This window comes from Pygoscelis adeliae, unplaced genomic scaffold, assembly GCF_000699105.1.
Source record: "Pygoscelis adeliae isolate BGI_AS28 unplaced genomic scaffold, ASM69910v1 Scaffold839, whole genome shotgun sequence".
In the NCBI taxonomy this organism is placed as follows: Eukaryota; Metazoa; Chordata; class Aves; order Sphenisciformes; family Spheniscidae; genus Pygoscelis; species Pygoscelis adeliae.
Window position 1 is genome coordinate 257,343 of NW_008825555.1, and position 5,837 is coordinate 263,179.

General features: G+C 37.5%; 1 protein-coding gene across 1 annotated transcript in view; it reads right to left on the bottom strand.

The window, feature by feature from the left end:
* Window positions 1-5,837, bottom strand: part of PDE3B (phosphodiesterase 3B, cGMP-inhibited) — a 97,166-nt gene that overhangs the window by 90,343 nt on the left and 986 nt on the right.

Here is a 5,837-nt window from a genome sequence, read left to right on the forward strand (position 1 = left end):
TTCCTGAAGAGCCTGTATCCCTCCATCCCAACGCTCCAACCATAGGAGCCATCCCACCACGTCTCCGTGATGCCAATAAGGTCATAGCCCTGCAGGCATGCGCACGTCTCTAACTCCTCTTGTTTTTCTTGCTAAGCATTGTTTTCATCCACTGAAAAAGTCATGTTGGAATTCAACGTTTCCTTTCACTCCCCTTTACTATCATCTTAAACTATTCTTTTAGCTCTCTCTCCACATAGTTTCATCCTGGAAAAATGGGTGAGATTCCAACAAAATATTCTATGGCTGTAGCCTCCTGTGGCCTGCCCTCCCTTCTCATTTGGCAGGCAGAAGTTTCTCATCTGTTTTCCTCCACAAGTTTTTGCATCAGCGATAGAACAGACCACATCTCCCAGTTTCCCTGCCTGTAATCCTTATCTTTGCACAAAGTACAAGATTTACTCTTTTCCATCTTCAGCAACTAGTTTCTGAACACCAGACGTGATAGTTACAGTTGGCTTTGTTCAGTGATTTGAATGTGTTTGAATGATGGTAAGGCTGCACGAAGTTTTCATTTTTAGGTATCAGAAAACCAAAACAGGAGGAAAAAAGCTTTTTTAAAAATATAACTTTCCTATCAAATGTCAAAGCTTTAACAGAATTCCTGCCCTCCCCAGTTCTGGTATTTACTCATGACATGAGAGATTCTCTAATGTCGATTCTTAGAGTTCAGCTCACACTGCAGACTTAACCTGTGTTAGGGCATATTTGATAGGGTCTCTTCACTTCCCATTCACCTTTTTTCATAAAACTTTCTGGAATTTGATATCTTTGAAACTTCTAAGGCCATAGTATTCAATCAGTTCAGTTGGTCAAGTTCAACTATTAGGACGGTACTGTCAAGCACATACATGCACACACATCCATTGTGTCAAAAGATGAGTCTTTTCCTCAGGAAAATATACCTGACTCCTGTAATTCTCTTCCCTTTCATATTTAACCTCACAAAGTACACTGTTGATGAACCACAGCGTGGAGGCTGTCCTCTTTGCCATTCTAGAGACTCTCGTGGAAACCTTTATTTCCTCATCTCTTCAATTTTCTTTCATAAGTTTAAAATGTCTTCCTAGTCAAAGCTGAAAATTAGTATTTTATCCCATTTAGCCTGTTAGTTTTCTTTGACGCAGTCAGTCACACAGTTCTTGGAAATTTCTCTCCCAGCTTCCTCCATTTCTTTCCTACTGGCACTCTGGTCACTCCTATAATATGCCACCCTCACCTTCCTCCAAATTTCTCCAGCACTTCCACAGCAGTCTTTGATCTCCTTCCTTTCTCCTTTCATGTTTTCTTCCCAGGAAACCACACCTGCAGAAACAGTCAACCCCCTTTGCAACACTGATGACTTACATACATGTTTTTCTGCTTTTAGCGCACTTTTTCGGTCCAGAACATGAACTGCCACCAAGTGTTGGATGTCTAAAAACATCTTCAGGAAAACTTAGCTAACAGAGTTCTTAACTGCACTCAGTCTCCCTAATAGCATTCTTTGCCATTCTCTGTGAACCACTGTATGGTCCTGGTGGTCACTTTGCCAGAGGATACCATCTTAAACTCTGACCTCTCTACATGTCTCTACAGGCAGACCATGCTCAAATCATCCTTTCTTTGTGGTATAATACTTCAAGAATATAACTTCAGGATGAAAAAAAAAAAAAAAGAAAAAAAGAAAAGAAAGAAAAAAGGATGCAACTCTTAGCAAGAGTCTTCTCATTTCACATTTCATCTAGCGCAAAACATTTTGTCAAGGTCAGAGTGGACCAGACAGAAACAATATAATCCTACTCATCTGAAACATGGTTGCAAAAACAGTTTTCCAAGACTGTTGCTTTCACCATGTAATCCTTCTCTTTGTATATTCCCCACACTCAGTTGCATCCCATTGAAATTGATTACATTCACAGCTCAACACACCCACATTTCTACCTTGATTTTCCCCATAAGACAAACAACAAAAACCCAAGAGATACGAAGATTCTGTTAACAACAGAAGCATATCTTGACATGCAGGTACATTTGTGGTAAGTCATTGCAATCATTAGGGGAAAACTTAAAATTTCAAAGAGCTAGTTTGTCAAATACATAGCAAGAAGAGCTACCTTTTATGTTATTGGCTGCAATCAACAGGTAAAGGTTCACATGTTTCTAGGCTGCAAACAGTATCTGAATTTAACAATTTTAAGACACTGTAAAATACATATTAACAGACAGCTTCTGCACTAGAAAGTTTATACCCTGAGTACTTCAGGACAAAGTATAATTTGTTTCACAAATGGGTAACAGACACAGATATAAATTGTCTCAGCAAATAAGGAACTGCATTAATTTCAAGTTACATAAATATTTTAGACTCTTGAAATCGAGTCCTGATCTTCCTAAGGTAATACATCAAAGGTACGAGATAGCTTGGAACAGAAACTGGGGAGAGGTGGTGGTCAATCCAACAACCTAACCACAAGACAGTTCTTCCTGTAATTAACAGAGTGCAACATGAAAGCAGTCTTTATCCATGAAAAATCCCAGCTTTCCTACATGTTTGAACCTAGTCAGGTAACTAGGAAAAGTATCAGCTCTGTCTGCAGACTGTTTTGGACACATATCCTCTATATTTAATTAGGAAGGCCTATTCTTTACTGAAGGAAAAATATGAATTTTAGAAATCACATATTCTTTATGGATTCTGAGAAGCTGCTATGTATGAGTTCCTACACATAGTTATTTGCTCTCATATACATGTTCACTACCATGTTAAAGAAAAAAAATATTTTACTACAAGATTTTTCAGGATCAGGACAGAGTATTTACAAGATCTGCAATACTGACAAGCACCTTTTAGATTCCCAATTCTGATTTGGCTTTCATACAGAAAAAAAAAATAATTAAGTGCTAAGTATGCAACAGTCAATGTAGATAAATCCTATGATACCAGCCGGGGTAGGTACAGCTAACAGATTAGCATTCGATTAATACATGCAATCAAAACATCATCTACATGAAATTTGTAATGCCAATCAATACTGCAGTCATACTGCTAATAAGCAATTCCCTTCTAGGTCCAAGATGAATACTGGAGGAAGAATACAAAAAGCCTGCTTACTGCTAAAATCATATGAATTTCTGTGAGCAGGAGAAGTGTTAATATAGTAGAGTTCAGAAAAGACATTGCATTTGCATAATTTTTAGCCTTAATTTTAGTCATATTGCTTCCTTCTGTATGTATTTATATATTTTGATAATAGCATTTAAGCATACTCACATAAAAATTTAAAGATATAATCTATTCAAGACTCTTTCCTCCCACCTCAAACTGCTAGCCACATGTACTGCAGAAAAGCCACACACAGCATAAATTTGTAGACTTTGGTGGCTAAAGTAAGCATGGATACTCATATAAAAGGTAAGAATAAAGGTAATCTAATTTTATCAACCTTCCAGCATTATAGTTACCATACCTGTTCAATTACAGAAAGCAATAATCTATTTGTCATAAGGATTGCTCAAATTAGAAAGCATTTATAGGATCGTGCTCACAGGGCCTCTTTCCACTTCTACCCCAGAAAACAGTGATAGCTCCATCCAATTCCAGTGTGCACACACTACTCGTTGCACATACCTGTTCCCCCACACACACACCCTCCATCCACACAGACCCCTTAGAATTGTTGGCTTGTGAGCTTATTAATGAAAAAACCAGTCACCTCAATATAATTATTTTCTCATGTATTTAACTAGACAGAGAGTCAGGCGTAATTTCAAATCAACAAGTAACTGAAAACTTAAGCTCAATACTAGCATTCCCTATTTTCCTCAAAGAATAACTAAAATCTACACAAGAGGAAAATTTTTCACAATGAGAACAATCAGCTATTGGAGCAATCTCCCCAGGGAAGTGGTGGATTCCCCAACATCGGACACTTTTAAGATTCAGGTGGACAGGGTGCTGGGCCATCTTGTCTAGACTGTGCTTTTACCAAGAAAAGTTGGACCAGATGATTCTTGAGGTCCCTTCCAATCTGGTATTCTATGATTCGATACATCTGCCTTTTTTGTTCTTATGTACCCCTGCTTGCAGAGGTTCATGAAAACCTCTACATACAAGAGGTTCAAAACAATCATACAAAATACATCTAATAGAATCACAATAGCAACTTAGCTCTCATTCATCAAAGTATTCCTGTCTTGATGGACCTGCAGGACATTCCTTGTACTCTACTGATCTTCCTGACAACGCTCATTAAACTCGCTCTTAAAATATTAATATTGGAAAAGAATCATTGGAATATTTTATAAAGATCTGCAAAACATGCAATCAGTCCTTAAAGAAAATTCACATAATAAATGCTCTCTGAAAAGCACTAAGTGCATACATTCCTTCTGTTTCAAGGAAGCAATATAAAAACCTTGTGTTTATTCAAATAAAGTCACATGTTATAGGCTTACTTCTCTCCCCCGCCCAAACAAATTGATGTCTTATCAGCTCTGCAACGTCTGATCTCTCTCCAGGTCAGACAGATCAGAGGATTTAACCTGTGTTATCCTTATAAAATCACATATGAAATACTGCACAGAACATATATCTATGAATCCCATTTAAACTGCGTTTAATAAAACACAAATATTTATTGTAAAGCATAATAGACTATTAGGAAAATAAAGACCTTCAGATCTCCCTGTTGTTTCTGTTCACTTCTAGTGATAACAAAGATATTAAATTCTGGAAGTCTACCAAACAGTTACATTTTATTATGAACAGGTATGATTTAAGTACTGCCAATAAATTCTACGTATTTAGTTATGGTTGACATTTATGATGTTACTTAAAGAATAATAAATGCCTTAACTTGAAATACACGCATGCCTTTAGGAAGTGAGCCAAATATCAAAGGAAGCATTTAGTAACTTGCATAAGAACAAATATCTTCTATCATCTAGAAAGGTTAATGAAAACACATTTTCTGAGGTTTTTGAACTGCAGACAAATGTGACAGAAAAAGAGAGCATTTACTGTCCAGAAGGGAACAGAGAAAGTAAATTATTATACAATATTCCCTACATACCTTAACTGCTAGTACAGTATTTTAATGTTTCTTTCATAGTATGCATTAGATAATTTGAAACTTATTGAATGAGTTATTTCTGAAGCCTGTTACAGCATACTTGCATTTTAACCTTTTATGCAAAAACAATTACCTCTGTATTATACTATTGTGCAAGTGCAGGGAAAGAAATGCTCGAAAAATACTCCACTGTTTCAGATTCACCTCATATTTCCTCAGACCTATTCCACAGTCAATCACAAGAAGTGCATTACGGAATACATGTCAAAGCAAAACTAAAAAATTTCATTTAGTACCCATGAATTTCCGCCACAACAGTAGTAGATGGGAGATTCTGCAGCAACAATCACTTCCCAGAAACTGTTCACTTGCACGTTTATTAAATACACTCCCCTTATTCTCCCTCCTATAACGGGCTGATAATCCGCTTGCAGCAGCCTCGGGCCAGTTCCACCGGCAACACAACTCGATGTTCCTGCAGTTCACGTGCAAGTTCCCAAATAAAAACAAACTCCCCACCCCCCACCAACGGGGGGTTGCGCTACAAAAAACAAGACTCATTGAAAAGTTTTCCGGGAGGCAGAAACCAACAGAGTTCCATTCAAGAAAACTGAGCGTTTCGGGCATCCCTCCAGGCTCTACTGAACAGCCCTCTCTTCAGTAAAAAGGAGTTTCTTAAATCCCATCAACCCAAACCTAATGTTAACTTATGTGGAGCGAGGAAAAGAGGGTGAGAGGGAAAGA